The following is a 9,338-nucleotide window of genomic DNA, read 5'->3' as shown; positions in this document are numbered from 1 at the left end:
ACACTCACGGACCCCTGTTGAAGCCAGGCTTTCCACTCAATATGGATCCATCCATACTGGCTCCCAAAGCAGGCCTGCAGATGTACACTCAGGGACCCCTGTTGAAGCCAGGCTTTCCACTCAATATTGATCCATCTATACTGGCTCACAAAGCAGGCCTGCAGATGTAAACTCACGGACCCCTGTTGAAGCCAGGCTTTCCACTCAATATGGATCCATCCATACTGGCTCCCAAAGCAGGCCTGCCGATGTATATTCACGGACCCCTGTTGAAGCCAAGCTTTCCACTCAATATGGATCCATCCATACTGGCTCCCAAAGCAGGCCTGCAGATATACACTCACGGACCCCTGTTAAAGCCAGGCTTTCCACTCAATATGGATCCATCCATACTGGCTCACAAAGCAGGCCTGCAGATGTGCATTCAGGGACCCCTGTTGAAGCCAGGCTTTCCACTCAATATGGATCCATCCAGACTGGCTCCCAAAGCAGGCCAGCAGATCTACACTCATGGACCCATGTTGAAGCCAGGCTTTCCACTCAATATGGATCCATCCATACTGGCTCACAAAGCAGGCCTGCAGATGTACACTCACGGACCCCTGTTGAAGCCAGGCTTTCCACTCAATATGGATCCATCCATACTGGCTTCCAAAGCAGGTCTGCCGATGTACACTCACGGACCCCTGTTGAAGCCAGGCTTTCCACTCAATATGGATCCATCCATACTGGCTCACAAAGCAGGCCTGCAGATGTACATTCACGGACCCCTGTTAAAGCCAGGCTTTCCACTCAATATGGATTCATCCATACTGGCTCCCAAAGCAGGCCTGCAGATGTACACTCACGGACCCCTGTTGAAGCCAGGCTTTCCGCTCAATATGGATCCATCCATACTGGCTCACAAAGCGGGCCTGCAGATGTGCATTCAGGGACCCCTGTTGAAGCCAGGCTTTCAGCTCAATATGGATCCATCCATACTGGCTCCCAAAGCAGGCCTGCGGATGTACATTCACGGACCCCTGTTGAAGCCAGGCTTTCTACTCAATATGGGTCCATCCATACTGGCTCCCAAAGCAGGCCTGCAGATGTACACTCACGGACCCCTGTTGAAGCCAGGCTTTCCACTCAATATTGATCCATCTATACTGGCTCCCAAAGCAGGCCTGCAGATGTAAACTCACGGACCCCTGTTGAAGCCAGGCTTTCCACTCAATATGGATCCATCCATTCTGGCTCACAAAGCAGGCCTGCAGATGTACACTCACAGACCCCTGTTGAAGCCAGGCTTTCCACTCAATATGGATCCATCCATACTGGCTCCCAAAGCAGGCATGCAGATGTACACTCAAGGACCCCTGTTGAAGCCAGGCTTTCCACTCAATATGGATCCATCCATACTGGCTCCCAAAGCAGGCCTGCAGATGGACACTCACGGACCCCTGTTGAAGCCAGGCTTTCCACTCAATATTGATCCATCTATACTGGCTCCCAAAGCAGGCCTGCAGATGTAAACTCACGGACCCCTGTTGAAGCCAGGCTTTCCACTCAATATGGATCCATCCATTCTGGCTCACAAAGCAGGCCTGCAGATGTACACTCACGTACCCCTGTTGAAGCCAGGCTTTCCACTCAATATGGATCCATCCATACTGGCTCCCAAAGCAGGCATGCAGATGTACACTCAAGGACCCCTGTTGAAGCCAGGCTTTCCACTCAATATGGATCCATCCATATTGGCTCCCAAAGCAGGCCTGCATATGTACACTCACAGACCCCTGTTGAAGCCAGGCTCTCCACTCAATATGGATCCATCCATACTGGCTCACAAAACAGGCCTGCAGATGTACATTCACAGACCCCTGTTGAAGCCAGGCTTTGCACTCAATATGGATCCATCCATACTGGCGCCCAAAGCAGGCCTGCAGATGTACATTCACAGACCCCTGTTGAAGCCAGGCTTTGCACTCAATATGGATCCATCCATACTGGCTCCCAAAGCAGGCCTGCAGATGTACACTCACGGACCCCTGTTGAAGCCAGGCTTTGCACTCAATATGGATCCATCCATACTGGCTCACAAAGCAGGCCTGCAGATGTACATTCACAGACCCCTGTTGAAGCCAGGCTTTGCACTCAATATGGATCCATCCATACTGGCTCCCAAAGCAGGCCTGCAGATGTACATTCACGGACCCCTGTTGAAGCCAGTCTTTGCACTCAATATGGATCCATCCATACTGGCGCCCAAAGCAGGCCTGCAGATGTACATTCACAGACCCCTGTTGAAGCCAGGCTTTGCACTCAATATGGATCCATCCATACTGGCGCCCAAAGCAGGCCTGCAGATGTACATTCACAGACCCCTGTTGAAGCCAGGCTTTCCACTCAATATGGATCCATCAATACTGGCTCACAAAGTAGGCCTTCAGATGTACACTCACGGACCCCTGTTGAAGCCAGGCTTTCCACTCAATATGGATCCATCCATACTGGATCCCAAAGCAGGCCTGCAGATGTTCACTCATGGACCCCTGTTGAAGCCAGGCTTTCCACTCAACATGGATCCATCCATACTGGCTCCCAAAGCAGGCCTGCCGATGTATATTCACGGACCCCTGTTGAAGCCAGGCTTTCCACTCAATATGGATCCATCCATACTGGCTCACAAAGCAGGCCTGCAGTTGTGCATTCAGATACCCCTGTTGAAGCCAGGATTTCCACTCAATATGGATCCATCCATACTGGCTCCCAAAGCAGGCCAGCGGATCTACACTCACAGACCCCTGTTGAAGCCAGGCTTTCCACTCAATATGGATCCATCCATACTGGCTCCCAAATCAGGCCTGCAGATGTACACTCACGGACCCCTGTTGAAGCCATGCTTTCCACTCAATATGGATCCATCCATACTGGCTCCCAAAGCAGGCATGCAGATGTACATTCACGGACCCCTGTTGAAGCCAGGCTTTCCACTCAATATGGATTCATCCATACTGGCTCCCAAAGCAGGCCTGCAGATGTACATTCACGGACCCCTGTTGAAGCCAGGCTTTCCACTCAATATGGATCCATCCATACTGGCTCCCAAAGCAGGCCTGCAGATCTACATTCACGGACCCCTGTTGAAGCCAGGCTCTCCACTCAATATGGATCCATCCATACTGGCTCCCAAAGCAGGTCTGCAGATGTACACTCACAGACCCCTGTTGAAGCCAGGCTCTCCACTCAATATGGATCCATCCATACTGGCTCCCAAAGCAGGCCTGCAGATATACATTCAGGGACCCTGTTGAAGCCAGGCTTTCCACTCAACATGGATCCATCCATACTGGCTCCCAAAGCAGGCCTGCAGATGTACATTCAGGGACCCCTGTTGAAGCCAGGCTCTCCACTCAATATGGATCCATCCATACTGGCTCCCAAAGCAGGCCTGCAGATGTACATTCACGGACCCCTGTTGAAGCCAGGCTCTCCACTCAATATGGATCCATCCATACTGGCTCACAAAGCAGGCCTGCAGATGTACACTCACAGACCCCTGTTGAAGCCAGGCTTTGCACTCAATATGGATCCATCCATACTGGCTCCCAAAGCAGGCCTGCAGATGTACATTCACGGAATCCCTGTTGAAGCCAGGCTCTCCACTCAATATGGATCCATCCATACTGGCTCACAAAGCAGGCCTGCAGATGTACACTCACGGACCCCTGTTGAAGCCAGGCTTTCCACTCAATATGGATCCATCCATACTGGCTCCCAAAGCAGGCCTGCAGATGTACACTCAGGGACCCCTGTTGAAGCCAGGCTCTCCACTCAATATGGATCCATCCATACTGGTTCCCAAAGCAGGCCTGCAGATGTACATTCAGGGACCCCTGTTGAAGTGGATTCCAGGTGAGCTGTTTCAGGGTAAATCTGTGCTAACAGTCAACAGTTGAACCTGGGAGGTGGGTCCACTCTAAGAAGAACGCCGCTTGATCTTGCATGACGTGTGCACGAGAGGGTACTAATACACAGTCAAGGATGCAGTCAGGTTTGTCAGTGAATCTGATGTGAATATGGGCGCCTCCATGTGTCGCTTATCATTCTGCTGATCCTGACGCTCTCGCACATCGGCCACTGAAGGGTGGCCACAGTGGGGGCTGGTCAAGGCCGTGACGATGACGCTGTAATGGGAGCCGCAGTCGTGCTGCCATAGGGCACCATTGATGGACAGTAACTGTCCAGTGTCTTCAAGCTGGCTCTGTGCAGTGCCAGGTGCAGGTTTCTGGGAGCGGGCGGAGTGCCAGCAGGCACCCCTCCAAAGACCTTAAGAGGCTGTCTTCAGCTGTCCCATGGACGCATGTAGCAGTGAGGTTGAGCTCACAGGTGGCCAGTGAGAAGCAGACCAGCCCCAGTGATGCACATGCCTTGATGGCCAGGTTGCACACCTCATGTGGCTTCAACGCTGCTGCAGGTGGGAATGACGTCGTTTAGTTGTTTATTGCCCAGCTTTTGCGTAGGACCCCAGAGCAATAAGAGAATCCAGGAGATTACAACTCCCTTCTGATGATCTCAGCGGTACAGCAGTGAGCTGGATGAGGAGGCAGAATTTAATGAGGTGTTCACGACAATGCCAACTGCCCCAACTGGACAGGAGAGGCGGAGCAAAGGACCAGATTTGTAAGCGTGCAGCCTTTCTAATCTACACAGTCCTGGGTTTACTGTGGCCATGGCAGACAAACGCGGCCACCTTTAAAACCAACGGATTGGTATTTATTCCTGACAACACAGCAGGAGAAGGGGCACTGGAAGAAAGAAAGAGCAACACAGCCTGTCGCCTCACCACGACGAATTGAAGCTGCAGGACAAGCTGAGCAGAGAGAACCCTCTCGTCAGATCCGCCCTAGGTATGAGGCTCCTCAGTCCGCCAGGCACCTGTTGGATGCTCTTGATGACATGACCTAGGCCGCCATGACTGCAACCTGGTCACATGATGTGTGTTCATCATCCCGGAAGCCACATTTCTGTCATCAGTGAGTTCTTTTTCTTGTCGCGTTACAGGGCCGGACTGGCCGTAGCGGGCACGGGGCAATGCCCCGGTGCGCCGCATGGGTGGGGGCCGGTTTTGGGCCCCCGGGGGCTGGTTTTGTCACAGGGCCGTATTAGCAGCATAGCTGCAAAATCAGCCCTGTAGCAAAATCGGCCGAAAACCGGCCCTGGCAAAGAGCTCGGTGGCACCCACCCCGGCCGAGCACTTTACCAGGGCCAGTTGTGGTTCTCAGTCCGGCCCTGTCTAGGTATCATGTATTACGCAGGGCGTAGGACTCGGAGGCAGGTAAATACATTTTTTTCCGGAGTCCTGAACACAGGGCCTGCCCAAGCGCACTTCTAAACCAATAGCTTTTGGGCTGGGTCAGGCAATAATATATTCACAACTACGGGATGTGGGAAGGAAAACAAAGGCTGGAGAGACAACGTAATTTTGAGCTCTCAGTTTTAGCTCAACTTTGAGTTATTTTAAGCACCCAAAGGAGGCCATTCTGTAATTCCTGCTGCAGCCTGTTGAATCTGCTTGACTCGGGAGACGGGAGACGGGAGACGGGACACTAGCCTTCAAATCGGTAGTCTCCCGCCTGAATCAGGAGGGCTGGCATGGCTGTCCTTAGGGTGACCAACCGTCCATAAATTTCACGGACAGTCCGTAATTTCGGCCGTCTGTCCGTGAAGGATTCTTTAACGGACGCCATTTGTCCGTAATTTTAACCGGGCACCGGTCGCACCACCCTAAAGCCGGCACAGCTTCCACCCACCTCCTTCTTGACTCCGATGCTGCTGAGGTCGGGTGTAACAGACTCCGATGCAGTACCAACGCTCAGATACCCAGCAGCATTGGAGAGACACAGCGGGATGGCTACCCTCACACCTTCAGCCCTTGATGAGCAGTTAATAGGTGCTTGAAGGTGGCTGAGAGGGAGGGGCTGCAGCTTCAGGAGCAGGGGCATCTATTCAGATGCAAACAGCCCTGAATGTGTCATGTCTCTGCAATTTAGAGGGGCCTTACACATTCCCTTTCTGCCCCCCAGGGCCCCAAACATCCTAGAACTGGCCCTGATTACACTGAGGCAGCACGTGGTTCTCTTCGCAGAGCTTAATTACTGTCACTAAATTGTAAGCAAACCTCGGTTCTTCAAACATGCAGTCTATAATGTAATAAAATAAAGAAATGGCACAATCGCACCCACACTGATTAACAAAGCATGGAGGACAATCGGTTAAATCAGTTCTCTTGGAGTATCTCCTTTAAGTAGTGTACATCACAGTGGGGGATGGCAAAACTACCATTTTAAAAAGAGAGCCTGTCGTCTCGTTGTCTTGTCCAGGAGGGGGTGAGGAGCCCTACCCCACTCTGGAAGAGACCAAGATGATACTAGAATACTGCATGCCCACCCCTGTGCCCACCCTGGTGGATCCTGTTCCTTCTCCTGTGATGGCTCCTGCCCCCCCACCCTTCCCCCCAGTGATGGCTACTGCCCCCCCCCCCTCGCCTGTGATGGCTCCTGTCCCCCCTGTGGTGGATCCTGTCTCCGCCCTGGGTGGCTTCTGTCCCAGTCCTGGAATGGCTCCTGCAGCGAGGGTGAAGTTCTTGATGGGCCTCGTCTCAAAAAGGCTCAGCTCAAAAGTAATATGAACAAGCATTTACAATGCAATGGTCTCGGCATTGGTAAAGTTAGAGCTATTGGCATTGCTCATGACAATGCCGTTTCTTTAAATGTTTTAAAAACAGAAACATAAACAAAAATAATGTCATGAGCAATGCCAATAGCTCTAACTTTACCAATGCCGAGACCATTGCATTGTAAATGCTTGTTTCATCTTACTACCTCCTACAGAATACCGGTCCATCGGTCTGCCTCCCGGATTCTTACCCCATTTCTCCTCATGTGCATGTGATCCCTATTGGACAGTCCAGGTAGAGTGCAGTGCCTCTCTGCTCTGGGACCAGCTTCTTTGATGGTATCATGGTGACAGGGTCTAATATTCACTCCATATTGCACTTTCTTTCTGGCACCACTATGTGAAAGGTGAGGAGCCTTAAGGATGTGAATGCACTGTATCTACACTCTAGTTGTTTTCCTTTTTGCACCCTCTTGTGATCTTCCTATTACTCCATGTTGGTGGCACGTCTCCCAATGTTACCCTTTTTTGTTTTTTTTGTATCATGAACGTACCTTCCACCTGTATCACTTTCTCCTCAATGTTTTCTAGTTCATCGCTTCATCCCCATATAGTCTATACATGAATTGTTGTTCTTATGTTCCCCTGTTTGCCTCTCTTGATGCTGCGCCCTGAAGAAGGTTAGACTCAATATTGGGATCACACACCGAAACGCGCATCGGCACTGGAGTACTTGTGTTTCTTTGCATCCCTCCAAGATTGTTTACATATAACATTTAACGTCTGTGTCAATAAATCATTTATCAAAATGTCGATGTAACTGATGAAAATAAATTGTGTTGACGCCACTACCTAGTGAATCGGGATCCTGCGGCTTTCCAATATTGTTCACTTTGTTGTTGGAGAGCGGATTATTCACTAGATGTTATTATCTTAGTTTGCTCGCTGGATCTGTGTGTCTTTTAGGATATGTGGGAAAGAATGAGTATGCGTTGGTTCGAGTGAATGGTTGTGTGATATTTTACTGGTTGCGCCTGGTTTATTCATTTTCGGTATTTATTTCCTATTATTATGTTTCATTCTATTTATTACAATAAACTTGATGCAATTAATTTTCAATATATTTGTTGACTCAGTTTCACCATTCAAACATTTTTCTCTAATGAGTGTTTTCGTGTGGGGGGGGCAAGGCTTCCTTTGTCTGTTCATATATATCAGTGAGGATTAGCACTGCTACAATAAGCTGCTAGGCAGTGGGGTTACTGTTTGCGAGCATTACTGTGCTTTCCCCTGCTTCCCCTCCCTACTTATCGGACTAGGGCCCCCTTCTGTGCGACTGATCTCGTTGGTCTCTAAAAGAACTGTCTGGTAGACACAGTGGACGGACGGACGGACGGACGGACACAGACACAGACACACACAGACACAGACACACAGACACACAGACAGACAAACAGACACACAGACACACAGACAGACACAGACACAGACACACACACACTTGCCCAGACACCGCACTACACAAAAAGACACACAAAAAGGAGAATGATTTAAACCAGCTGGAATGTGCCACACGTGATCTGTTTTTAAGGGTTTGAAACTCGGATCGCGCTAAGAGGATAATTCACATTTTCCAGCCGTAGTGAAGAAGGGACGTTTCACCCGTCTCCATAATTCTAAAACGCTGTAAGTCATCGGTAATTGTATCTCGTGTTTTGTGCACGTGCGCTGTAGTTTTGTAAAAGAGTTGCTGGCAGTGGCATGATCTGTGCGAGGGCACACACATTACCTGCCCACCTACCTGTGCAGCGAGAAACGCAAACACAAACCGAGCGAGTCCTTAATGTGAAGGGCTGAGCGGGAGGCAGCGCAGGAGAGAGCACTCACGGGGGGTGAGAGATGTAAATACATGGGGGGGGGCGCACGGCCGCTGAGGCTTGTGAAAAATTAAACTCGGCGCATTCAAACTGGCCTATTTCCACTTCAAAAGGGACGAGCGCTGCCCCGAGCACGGGCCGCGCCGGCAGCCGCCGCTAATTACACCCGAGGGGGACTACTAACTAGGCGCTAGATCACTGATGGAGGGGCCGGGGAGGGAGGCTCGCGGCCTCGCGGAGGAGGGCACGGGGAGAGGCACCGTCAGGGCGGACTGGCAGGGCCCGAGTGCTCACTGGCAAGGATCTCAGGCAGAGCGGAGAGGGGAATCACAGAGCAGAAATGCCTCGGAGAAAGGCAGCGTCCTTTTCGGATTCGGGGGCGTGTTTTGCTGTTGTCTCCTCCCTGAGACTTCTCGCAAAAAACACGCCCCCCGATCCGAAAAGGACGGGGCCTAATCTGAACGACTGACCTCTTCTCCAATGGCTGGCCAGCATTTACGAGGCCAGCCAATGGAGAACAGGGGAGAAGAGGGGCAGGTTCAAGCCCCTCTTCTCCAAGTCATTAAATCTCCGGCTTCCGGTTCTGCCTTTCGGCAGACCGGTAGTCCTCGACCTAAAAAGTGGGCGAGTGAGTAAGTGAAGGGATGGGTGGGTGGCTGGATGAATTAGTGAAAGGGTGAATGGATGAATGAACGATTGAATAGATGGATAATGAGAGAGGATGGATGGATTGGTGAGTGGAAGGATGGATGAGAGAAAAGGTAAATAGCTGGATGTATAGGTGGAAGGGTAACTGGATGG

This window comes from Triturus cristatus, chromosome 4_1 (genome assembly GCF_964204655.1).
Source record: "Triturus cristatus chromosome 4_1, aTriCri1.1, whole genome shotgun sequence".
NCBI lineage: Eukaryota > Metazoa > Chordata > Amphibia > Caudata > Salamandridae > Triturus > Triturus cristatus.
Note: the sequence above shows the minus strand (reverse complement) of the source record.